The following is a 13,400-nucleotide window of genomic DNA, read 5'->3' on the forward strand; positions in this document are numbered from 1 at the left end:
AAATGTTACCCTTATAGGCTGGCAGTCTGACTGGTCTCTTCAACTATTACTAGATGTAAGTTGATGAGAGAAGGATTTACTGAACCTTTCAAAAAGTTGCCACATACTTATTTGTTTTGACATAAAATGTGCCTGTCATAAGACTTGATCTTTTCTTCAGATCCATGCAGATGCACTGTGTCCTTGTATAACCGCACTGATTTTAATGGGACTCCACGCAGGTGTAAGGGTCTACCTCTGGCCATCAGATTACAGGGTTCAGGCCATAGTTTGTGGACAAACATAGCTGCAGTTCTATAGGAATGAATTGTGTGCCCTGATCTTGTAAACATTTACATACGTGCTTATTTTTACTATCGTAAGTAATCCCATATGAAATCAATGGGATTACTCACAGTAGTAAAGATGAGCACATGCATAAGTGTTTGCAGCATCAGGGACAAATTCAGCAAGTTGACCAAAGTAGAGCTGAGGAAACAATGAGGACAAATAATTTACAACCATTTTTGGAATTTATTTTTGAATTTCAGAATTTCCTATCCAGCTAAAACTGGCTCAGGCAGGGGTGGAATGGGGAAGAGGAATTGAGAAATGTAATTCCTTTTATATTTTTTTATTTTTCACTGAAAAATTGAATGTTTCCATCCAGTCCTAACTGGAAGACTCAACAATTTCCATGCACAAATACCTCAGGCAAAAGCCTGTGTAAATGGATAGTCACGTGAATATTTTGTTTCTGGGTTTCAAAAAACTGAGTTTCCAAGGAAAATTTGATCTCTATCCAGTGGAGAAGTCCTGTAGTTTCTGGGGCACTGAAATCATGGAAGGATACTGATGCTGTTTGCTTTTATCGAAGGGAAATCTTGGCCTTCTGTACAAACTGTAAAACAAACCAAAAGATCTGCACCACAGAGCTGTGGAACAGCTTGTGCGGAGAAGAGTTTATGTAAATCAATTCCTTGCCTCTCTTACAACCAGCCTGTGGAAATCATTATCATTATTACTATTATTTATCTAGAGTGCCGATAATTAGGCACTGTATAGATCCCAATCCTGCAAAGAGAATTGCACAGAGCTTCTGTGTGAGCTCCCCCATGAAGCCCCATTGAAATCAATGGGGCTCTGTGTGGTTAAGGGGGTCTAACCATGTTGTTACCTTTGCAGGATCAGGTCCATAAATACATTAGTTCCCTTTCCTGAAAAGGTTACAGTCTAATGCCAAACGTGCCACAACTAGTGAGAGTCGGAAGTTATGGAGGATGATTGGATGAGGATTACAAAAATAAGGTCAGTCCTTACACATAACTCTCAGACTCTTCAGTGGGAGTTCTGGGTCTGTAGTAAGTATACAATATGCAAAACAGTGTTGCATGGCAGATAAGAGAGCCACAGTGTGAACGGGAGAAGGGAATACTATACATGGAATTAATGGCTGGGAAGAACCAGTGTTTCGTTTTGCTCTTCCTCCACTCAGAAATTAGTGCACTTTCCCAAGAGCTGTGCATTAGGACCTATTTTCAGAAGAGTGCCTCAGATGTGGTACAAGAAAGATGCACATTCCACACACACCGCATCCTCCACTGAAAAAACATTTGCTAAAAATGATTATCATTGTCCTAGTTTGTGGGATAGTCATAACAAAGGGAAAGGCCATCCAGTTCTGGAGCTATTTAAGGGTAACTTTTGGATCACTCATCTTCTTTTTATGCTGCTTGGCTGTCTCAAACTCCCTTGTCTCCTTTGAAAATCACAGCCATTACATCCTCAAAGATGAGCGTGAGACAGGAAGCACTAGAATTTATGTATATGCACTTATTGTTTGTGTCTAAAGGAAAAGAAAATATATTTAGATACAGTTTTTAGTTTGACTTAATAAAGGGTGAGCTATACCCCTGAGCATGTATGTCAGTTTACCTACTTCCAAAAAAAAAAAGCCAATGCTATTATAAATTCATAATACATTGCTAACGAACGTGAGGGTCATTTCGTACATTTTTAGGTAATCTCGGCTTTCTTGTGAAAGTCTCAATGTTGTTGTTGGGCTGAGGGATGTGAATCTAATATTAAAGCAAAGGGCATACTGAAATTTAGCAGCAAAAGAATATCATTTGAATGAACATGGAAGTTCATTTAAAAAAAAAATGCGACACAAAATATTGTAGTGATTTAAATGTCTACAGCATGACAGATAATTCCCATGGCAAAACCAAAATGAAAGCCCACAGTTACTATCACAGCAGAAGTCCTCATCATGCTCCACTGTAACTTGGTAATTATTGTAATTATTATCATGGAATACGTTTAGTTGCTCTCTTTATCTGCCAGACTTTGGGGATCTTTCACTGCAAGGGCCTGATCCAATCCCTGTGGTAAAGTCAATGGAAAGATTCTCATTGACTTTTGTGAGGGCTGGATTTGGCTACAGATACAAAAATCCTTCACATGCATACACAGAATCAAGCATCTTTGACACACTGTATCTCATCCTGAAGATATAACTAATAACTCAGGCACTTCTGTAAATGACAAGGTCTTCAAAAACAAGTTATAACAGGTATTGGGAAACATGAATGGACAGCAATAGCCAAAGTTCAGCATTGCCTTCTCTCCTCGGTGGCAGAAGTCTGGCTGCAGCATCTTAATTCAGCTACCCAAGGTTTTTATGTCCCAGACATAGAGAGTGAGAAGAGGGATGACAAGTGATGGGATGGAATATGCACTATTTTTTTTCTTGAACTAGAAGGGAAATAAGGGGAGAAAACTGGGGCGGGGGGGGGGAGGGGAAACAAACACCCCAAATCAACTTTTACTTCTTGGCGTTCTCTGCGACAAAGAAAAATTCTGGTCTCCCTGTTGCAATCATTCCCTTCACTCTTAAAATAATTAAATTGAAACAGTTACATGTTTATTTCTATTATTATACATCTTTCTTCTACTTCATAACCCTGTCTGTGTCCTTACTCCAGCACAATGTAGTGGAAGGGAAATAGATGACACAGCAGAAGTTCCTTCCAACCCAAATGATTCTATGTAATCAACTTTTCAGCAAACCCACTATCTAACCATTGCTATGCAGGGTGTGTCTCCTTCTTAAATGAAGATATATTTTTTACTTTATCAGAAAAGACTGTTTTAATGCAAATGAAATGACTAAAGTTTCCTAGAATGTCTAGTTGTTTCTTCTGGTGACTGAAAATCAAAACTGGATGGAGTAGCTTGTTATGGCTCCCACAGAATATGGTTATGTGTTATGGTCATAGTGTGAAATACATTTCTGTTTCAGTTTCTGACTTTCAAGTCTTGCATTCAGCTGTTTTAGGTGTACCCAATCTTTTAGAAAATTATTCTTACTAATCTCTCTTGTTGAAGGTTTTGTAGAAAATGACTGTGTGTACATTTGAAAGTCATCCCTGTCTTTCTTTATAAAGATGGAGGCACTTGTTTACCAGGAACCATTCACAAGCCTATCTTATTACATCTGATCTAGCACATTTCATGCATGAAAGAAAAGCCAAGTTAAAGATATAGAAAGAAGATACAGTATCTTATTTTAAAAACTTTTCCTTACCTTGCCTTTTTGGTATGAATTTTAGTGCTTGTGAATGGTGCTGCATTGACAGCTCTGGAGAGTCATCTTTTTGGGGCCTGTTCCTGGGTTTTTTTGGAGGTAATGGGCATTTCACCATTGGTTACAATGATAGCAGGATCAAGCCCTGTAAGGCTCAATCTGCCAAGATGCTGAGCACCTCTGTAGATGTTCTGAGATCCTCAAATCCCTTTGATATCAATGGAAGATGTGGGTGCTGAGCCTCTTGCAGAATGGGACCCTTAATCCACAGAAAAGATACACTGCCATTGCTGATACTGTAAGCTTCTTCCCACTGCCCAACTTGTCTCAAGCATCACCTTAACAGGCCAGCTGTAAGGGTAGTCTCCATGCCCGTTTGATCTTTGGCATTTCTTCTGAGATTGCCGAATGGTGCTTCATAAAGATGACTCTAAATCAAAATCCTGACTCTAAATATTCCTGAATTTGAAGTTGTTTGAAATTTGGATGCAAATATTGTAAATAGCTCTTAATTTTTATTTGGCAGAACCAAAACTTCAGATACAAACAGCTCCAAACATTGGGATGTTCAAAATTGCAAGGTGGATTCTGAGTCTTGGACTCATTTCTAGTACTAACTTCATTGGTGGTTTCTGGGCTGTGGACATCTGTCCACCAGAATCTGGACTGAGCTCACCAAACAGCCATCAGATGACAATAAGCTTTGATATGTGCCAGTGTGGGTTGGATTCTGAGTGGTAAACGGCAAGCTCTGTTGCCTATTGTCAATTGCCTGGGTCATCCAGTCTCCCAAGATGTTCTTTCTGTAAAACAGATATATTAGAAAAGGGTTAAGCACTTGATCAGACTCCCAATGAAATCCATGGAAAGACTCCCAATGCCTTCAACAAGACTCAGATTAAGCACTGGTTGAACTGTCAACTGAAAGCTTGTTTTTGTCACCAACAGAAGTTGGCCCAATACATATTACTTGTCTCTCAACTGAAATGAGACACAATCAATGCTAATTTGATCCTTGCCTCCTTGTCAAAGCATTCAGTTATGGATTTATGAACCAATTAAGGTTAAATAATGTCTAGCATGTGTGTTCGTTATTTTTTAAAAGAACTTTGCGAGACATTTACTTTAGGGTATTTATTTTAAAAGCTTATAGATGAGCTACTGTTGTTACCATCCTCAATCACAGAAAGCCTTCTAAGATAATTAAAGCCAAGTACCAAAGGGAAGCCACAAAATATAAACAAGCCATGGGTCTGAGGAAATGGCATTAGAATGAAGTCATAGAGGGAATGAGAAAACATCAAGTACGTTGTGGTTGTGAACAGCTAAGCAGAAAATATATAGCATAGTACAGTGGCTCTCAACCTTTCCAGACTACTGTACCCCTTTCAGGAGTCTGATTAGTCTTGCGTATCCTCAAGTTTCACCTCACTTAAAATCTACTTGCTTATAAAAATGAGACATAAAAATACAAAAGTATCCCAGCACACTATTACTGAAACATTTCTCATTTTACCATATAATTATAAAATAAATCAATTGGAATATAAATATTGTACTAACATTTCAGTGTACAATATATAAAGCAGTATAAGCAAGTCATTGCATGAAATTTTAGTTTGTACAGACTTGGTTAGTGCTTTTAATGTAGCCTGTTGTAAAACTGGGCAAATATCTAGATGAGTTGATGAACCCCCGGAAGACCTCTGTGTACTCCCAGGAGTATTCATACCCGTGGCTGAGAACCACTTGCATAGTATATAAGAATTTTCAGTGCTAAGGGTCACTAACCTCCTGAATTCTGTTCTGCAGCACATCAAGACTGGGGGGAGGGGATAGCTCAGTGGTTTAAGCATTGGCCTGCTAAACCTAGTGTTGTGAGCTCAATCCTTGAGGGGGCTGTTTAGGGATGTGTGGCAAAAATTGGAAATTGGTCCTGCTTTGAGCAGGGGGTTGACCGCCTGAGGTCCCTTCCAACCCTGATATTCTGTGATTCTATGAAGGTCCATAGCAGCAAAGCTAGTTAAAGAGGCTTTGTTTTGACTGTGGCCATTGTAAACAGCTGAAGCTTTCTTTTCTGCGTGCATAAATTTTAGAGAGAATTTCTACAGATTTTAATGCAATGCAGCATTGATATGGCCTCTGGTATTTAAATAAAATAGGCCATATCCTCAGCTTCTGTAATTTGGTATAGCTCCATTGAATTCAGTGGAGCTTTCCAATATACCCCAGCTGAGGATCTGGATCAGTTAAGTAAAATGGAAGGAGTTTGCCTGGGGACCGTCCAAGAAGAGCTAAGGTGAGTGCTGCATTAGAGGGGGCTGTGTTGTGAGCTGTTGGGATGAATATCCGAGTGTCTGTCTGCTGTGACCATTTGTTTGACTGGAGCTAGTTGCAGGGACAGTTTGACCGTGTGGTTGGCTGTTTGAAAAGTGTGAGTTGGGAGCGCTTTGTTCCAGGTGGGTCCTGAGTGTTTGATTGGAGGGAAGGCTTTGAGCCAGGCCAACTGCTTCAAGCCAGCAGCCTTATAAAAAAGCAGCCAGTTGTGAATTGAGTGAGCAGGCAAGCAGAGGGAGTTTGCTTGGGAGTTGCCTGGGGGGAGTTCCCACAGAGGTTTTTTTTGCCTTTCAGGCTTCTTTGAGCAGTAAATACAACATCTGAAGAGGCTCTCAGAAGGAAGACATTATGGCTAGTGAGCGATCAGCTGTTGTGACTTGCACAGGATGTGCCATGTTTGTCTTTCTCTCAGAGGATAGAAGCGCCTTTGTCTGTATGAAGTGCAAGCTGGTCTTCATATTCGAAGAGAAGGTTAAAGGACTAGCTACCCAAGTATCAACCCTGTGTTACATCAGAGAAAATGAAGACTTTCTGGACAGAAGTCAGGTTTGGTACTGCAGGCAAAGCATGCTGAAGAATCAGGGCAGTGCAGAACGGGGAAGAACACTGGATGTATGTGACCTCCAGAAGAAGAAATAGGAGAACCCATGTGCCCCCAATGCAGATAGAGGTAAGAAACTGTTTTCAAGCTCTCTGCACAGGTACTATGACGGAGAATGGTTTGGAAGAGTTATCTGATAGAAGGGATCAGAAGGAGATCCCATTGACTGGAAGGCATGGGATGCATTGTCCTAGGGATGGGGAGCTAGAATTCAGGATGTGACGGAGTATCTTCTGAGACTGATCAAGCCCTTGGACTGCTAGCCCTTCTTCCCAGGGCCACGTAGGAAGGATAAAGGAGTTTGAAGCACATGTCGTGTTCTCATCCATCCTCCCTGTTGAAGAAAAAGCCCCAGGTAGGGACCATCAGATTGTGGAGGTAAATGCATGGTTATGCACGAGGTGTTGGAGAGAGGGCTTTGGATTCTTTGACCATGGGATGTTGTTCCAGGAAGAAGGATTGCTAGGAAGAGATGGGATCCACCTAACGAAGAGAGGGAAGAGCATCTTCACAGACAAGCTTGCTAAACTGGTGTGGAGGGCTTGAAACTAGGTTCACCGGGGGATGGTGACCTAAGCCCAGAGGTAAGTGGGATACCAGGAGGAAACACAAGGAGGAGGGTGCAACAGGGGAGGCCTCCTGATTCATATTAAGAAAGTAGGGCAATTGGCTAGTTATCTTAAGTGCCTGTACACGAACGCAAGGGGCGTGGGAAACAAGCAGGAAGAATTGGAAGTCCTGGCATAGTCAAGGAACTATGATGTGATTGGAATTACAGAGACTTGGTGGGGTAACTCACATGACTGGAGCACTGTCATGGATGGGTATAAACTGTTCAAGAAGGACTGTCATGGGAGAAAAGGTGGAGGAGTTGCACTGTAGGTAAGAGAGCAGTATGATTGCTCAGAGCTCCAGTATGAAACTGGAGAAAAGCCTGTTGAATCTTTCGGTTAAGTTTAGAGGTGAGAGCAACAAGGGTGATGATGTGGTGGGCTTCTGCTATAGACCACCAGACCAGGAGGATGAGGTAGACGAGGCTTTCTTCAGACATCTAACAGAAGTTTCCAGATCACAGGCCGTGGTTCTCATGGGAGACTTCAATCACCCTAACATCTGCTGGGAGACCAATACAGCAGTGCACAGACAATCCAGGAAGTTTTTGGAAAGTGTTGGGGACAACTTCCTGGTGCAAGTGCTGGAGGAACCAATTAGGGGCCATGCTCCTCTTGACCTGCTGCTCACAAACAGGGAAGAATTGGTAGGGGAAGTAGAATTGGATGGCAACCTGGGCATCTGTGACCATGAGATAGTCAAGTTCAGGATCCTGACAAAAGGAAGAAAGGAGAGCAGCAGAATATGGACCCTGGACTTCAGAAAAGCAGACTTTGACTCCCTTAGGTCACTGATGGGCAGGATCCCCTGGGAGGCTAATATGAGGGGGGAAAGGAGTCCAGGAGAGCTGGTTGTATTTTAAAGAAGCCTTATTGAGGGTGCAGGAACAAACCATCCCGATGTGAAGAAAGAATAGCAAATATGGCAGGTGACCAGCTTGGCTTAACAGTGAAATCTTCGGTGAGCTTAAATGCAAAAAGGAAGCTTACAAGAAGTGGAAACTTGGAGAGATGACTAGGGAGGAATATAAAAATATTGCTCAAGCATGCAGGGATGTAATCAGGAAGGCCAAAGCACAATTGGAGTTGCAGCTAGCAAGGGATGTGAAGGGTAATAAGAAGGGTTTCTACAGGTATGTTAGTAACAAGAAGAAGGTCAAGGAAAGTGTGGGACGCTTACTGAATGGGGGAGGCAACAGTGACAGATGATGTGGATAAAGCTGAAGTACTCAATGCTTTTTTTGCCTCTGTCTTTACAGACAGACAGCTCCCAGACTGCTGCACTGGGCAGCACAGTATGGGGAGGAGGTGAGCAGCCTTCAGTGGTGAAAGAACAGGTTAAGGACTATTTAGAAAAGCTGGACATGCACAAGTCCATGGATCTGGATCTAATGCATCCAAGGGTGCTGAGGGAGTTGGATGATGTGATTGCAGAGCCATTGGCCATTATCTTTGAAAATTTGTGGTGATCGGGGGAGGTTCCAGATGATTGCGAAAAGGCACAGATAGTGCCCATCTTTGAAAAAGGGAAGAAGAATCTGGGGAACTACAGACCAGTCAGCCTCACTTCAGTCCCCAGCAAAATCATGGAGCAGGTCCTCAAGGAAACCATTTTGAAGTACTTGGAGAAGGGGAAGGTGATCAGGAACAGTCAACATGGATTCACCAAGAGCAAGTCATGCCTGCACAACCTGATTGCCCTTCTATGATGAGATAACTGGCTCTGTGGATATGGGGAAAGCAGTGGACGTGATATACCTTGACTTTAGCAAAGCTTTTGATATGGTCTTCCACAGTATTTCCAGCAAGTTAAAGACTCAGGGACTCATTCACCTGCACACCTACTAATCTTATATATGCCAGCAATGCCCCTCTGCCATGTACTTTGACCAAACCAGACAGTTTCTACGTAAAAGAATAAATAGACACAAATCGGACATCAGGAATGGTAATATGCGAAAGCAAGTAGGAGAACACTTCAATCTTCCTGGACATTCTATAACAGATTTAAAAGTAGCCATACTTGAACAAAAACACTTCAGAAACAGAGTTCAAAAAGAAACTGCAGAACTAAAATTCATTTGCAAATTTAACACCATTAATTTGAACTTGAATAGGGACTGGGAGTGGCTGGCTCACTACAAAAGCAACTTTCCCTCTCCTGGAATTGACACCTCCTCATCAATTATTGGGAGTGGACTACATCCACCCTGATCAAATTGGCCCTGTCAAGACTGGCTCTCCACTTGTGAGGTAACTCCCTTCCCTTCATGAGTCAGTATAATAATGTCTGCATCTGTAATTTTCACTCCATACATCTGAAGAAGTGGGTTTTTTACCCATGAAAGCTTATGCCCAAATAAATCTGTTAGTCTTTAAGGTGCCACCAAACTCCTTGTATCTGTTTAGAGTGAGGATGGCAAACAGAAAGGCCATTGATAGCAAATGTGGTTTTACGAATAATTTCAGTACACCAACTGTTCAACTGACACAAGAAAATGTGATTAAACAACTGGAAAATTATGATCTTCACAAGTACTATTGTTTGCGTTTCATCATGCTACACACATCTGCCATAAAAAGGCTTATGAAATCATTTACAGTCTTTTATCTTCAGAAACAGTTTTCATGAACTGATATCCTACAAAACATGCCAGGATAAACAAATAAAACACAACGGCAAACAACTGGGTACAATGAGCTACACCTGTTGTTTTAACCTCAAGGTTGAGAGTTCTACAAATATGCCTCTGCTAATTATTTCCAGGGAGAGGTCTATAAAAATTCAGATGGCTGGGGTGAGAAGGTCTCATGATAACTCTTGTTTGTGGTTCTGCTTTCCTAGTCAGACTTACTTTGAGTTACAAATAAATATAGTTCCATATATTTATTCCCCACATCCAGTTTCCTTGCAACTCTCAAGTTGTTCTACTTTTCTCTGTCCATACTCTGCTCAGGTGATTCTATGTTTTTTACCTTGAACTCCGCCCTCTCATAGACTCTAAGGTCAGAAGGGACCATCATGATCATCTAGTCTGACCTCCTGCACATTGCAGGCCACAGAACCTCATCCATCCACACCCGTAATAGACCCATAACCTCTTTGCCACACTTGGCTCCTTCATTCCCCACTTGAACTGCTCTGCCCATCCCACCAATCCCCTACGTTGGTTCTCCCCTTCCATCTGTGTCCTCTGTTCCACCATCATTTTAGCATCCCTGAAGTTTTAGGGACCATGAAGACTTTCTATTCCATGAATTTCTCTCTTTATCTCAGTGCTACTATAAATAGCATTAACTTGTCTTTTCTGACCCCTGTGCCTACAGCCCTCATGCAGTGTTGCCAACTCTTGTGATTTTATCAAAAGTCTTGCAATATTTGGTGTTTTTTATTAAAATTCCACCTCCTGTAATCACATAATCTCAGCTTTTATTTTATAATGTAAGTTTCTAGCCTTCATGGCTGATAGTGGAAAACTTGAAAACACAAAACCCAAAAGGTTCAAAGAAAAAGAACCAAATACTAATTATTTTAAAAAATCTCATGTTTTTAAAATAAATCTCATGGCTTTTGAACAGTTTAGGTTGGCAAGACTCCCAATGGCGCCTCCTTCCACCAATTCTCCAACTGTTTAGTTAATTAGTTGTATTTTATGAGATAAACAGTAGAGTCATATAGTGGCTTTAAGTGTACCCTAAATAAAGCATAAAATTGATGTTAAATTCTCATTTTTCCCCTTGATAAGCGAGATTGAAGACATAAGCATATACCATTGTACAATTTAAGCAGAATAAATGCTCCTTCATTCAAACTATTTATCATCATTGCACCAATTAATTCTTGGACCAACATAGACAGACAAGCATGAGCAAAAGACCAGGAAACAAAGGCTATCTCTGGTTATCATTTCTGGTTCCTTTTGTTCTTCATCTCTTCAGAAATCCAGTTAGGCAGCATCTCTCACAGATGCTGGGACTGACAAGTTCAGTTGGCTCTTCTGGCCCACTAATGTTCGTTTGTCCTTTAATAACAATGCCAGGCAGTTATAAATGATTGCAAAGATATTTAATTCATCAAAAGTGCCAGGAATATTAGCTTAACTCCAGTCTTCCAGTTTAAGCCTGGTATAGATACCCAGCCAGGTGTTTAAATCCATGGCCATGAGAGAATGCTGTAAAATCACTAGGCAAAAGAGTCTGGGTTCTTTGTCAGTAGGAAAAACAGTCCCAGAAAATGGGAAGAAAATCAAGAGAAAGAATGAAAAAGATAGAAGACAGATGTTAGTTCTGTGGAGCTTTGGGATAATGTCCAGTTGTTTACATAGTTAAAGGTACACTACAAACTGTTTTGTTATAGTGAGTTGATAAACAGTACCCTTCACGGTCACATTAGAGACAGACTTGGTCCACAAATGGACCTTGTAAAATTAAAAAAAACCCTCAACGTACAAGAGATTTCCCAGAAGTCTTTTTTTCCTTCCTTGCTTAACGTAAATTTAACATAGCTGGTACGCCTCTCATCGCAGCACTGCCTGCCTCTTGGCCAGGGACCTTGCCAAATCTGTCAAGGAGATAATTGTTACCATATGGAGGGAACTCTCTTTTTCTTCCCTTCGATAGAGATTTTCCTTCTTTTTATCCCATATGCCAACATTTTCTCACTGATTGTTGTCCCTCTTCATCTCCTCATCCCTGGACTTTATACCCTCTGGACTTCTCTCATTTCCGCCACCATTCTCTCTCTCTCTCTCTCTCTCTCTCTCATCTAGCTCCTTTCCCTCTGTCTCCAGCATGTTACTGTATCCCCTATCCTACAATAGCCTTCCTTGACTCCTCCTTTCAATCCATCTTCTTCATCTTGGAGGTCTCTAAGTGCCTCTCCTAACACCCTCTGGGGTCTTCTGCAATCTGGCTTCCACCCCCTTTACTCCACTGTGACAGTATGTGTGCACCAATTTCATTAATGACCTGCTCCTGGCCTCTTCTCTAGACTTAATTTCATTAATCTGTTCATTGCCTTTGACATAGTCTATCACTCCTTTATTATCAACAGTCTGTCTTTGGACTTCTGCATTTTTGGGCTAGGTTGATTCTTCTCCTTCCTCCCTAAACATCCTTTTTTTGCCTTGCTCTATTGCTTCTTTTTCTCATTCCTTCTAATGTTTTCTATCACTCTGGGATCTGTCTTTTGTCCCATTCTCTACTCCCTCTGTATTCTATACCTCATCCAATTTCGCTGCTTTGTCAATCCCCAAACAACTTCTCTCTGCCGACCTCCCACCTCCAGTGCCATATCTGTGATTGTTACAGAGAGACCTCTTGTGCAATGTCTGGTGATCTTCTAACTGAACATCCTCTTGGTGTCAGGATACACGTATCTGCGGCAGGAAGTCAGTCAAGATGAGGGAACGGGGGAGTAGGTTCTAGGTGGGAGCTCAGCAATGAAGCAAAAAGAGGCAGTGCAGCATTAGGGATTATACTGTTTTCCTTGCTCCAGTAATGTTTTTTTGATGGGAGAAAGTAACTTTCTGTGATTTCTTTTCCATTGTTACATGACACTAAGCTCCAAGGAGATATATCACATGCTCCTATTTGGAAGTTGGGACAGGTAGTGGTGTGGCTCTCCCAACAGCCTTCACCCACACCTAAACCGATAGCACTGACTGCCTTGTTGCCAATTATATTTTCCTTTGGGGTGGAGACATGAGCTCACAGAGAGACAGCACAGCCACACGCAGAAATACTTTTATACTGCAAATTGCCACACACATTAGGGCAATCTGCTGTGGGAATATACTGTGTAGAGTGGCTTAGCTCTAGACCAGGGTTTCTCAAACTTCATTGAACCGTGACACCCTTCTGACAACCAAAATTACTACATGACCCCGGCAAGGGGGACTGAAGCCCAAGCCCCACCACCCTGGGCAGGGGGGCCAAAGTCCAAGCCCTGCCACCCCGGGGGGCACCAAAGCTTGAGGGCTTTAGCCCTGGGAAGTGGGGCTCAAACTTTGGCTTCAGCCTCAAGCCCCAGCAAGTCTAACACCAGCCCTCGCGACCCCATTAAAATGGGGTTGTGACCCACTTTGGGGGCCCGACCCATAGTTTGAGAATCGCTGTTCTAGACACTTAAGGTTCATATGCCCCTCTCTTTATTAGCAAGTGCTAGCTTTCACATTGTGGGTACAGATGTGCGGCCACTGACTATCAGAAAGTGGTAGGGAAGTACTATTCACCCACCTTTTCCCATGTGCCACCCCGCTGCTTCCCATTTGTGAGTGTGATT

Source organism: Natator depressus, chromosome 4 (assembly GCF_965152275.1).
Source record: "Natator depressus isolate rNatDep1 chromosome 4, rNatDep2.hap1, whole genome shotgun sequence".
NCBI classification, from domain to species: Eukaryota; Metazoa; Chordata; order Testudines; family Cheloniidae; genus Natator; species Natator depressus.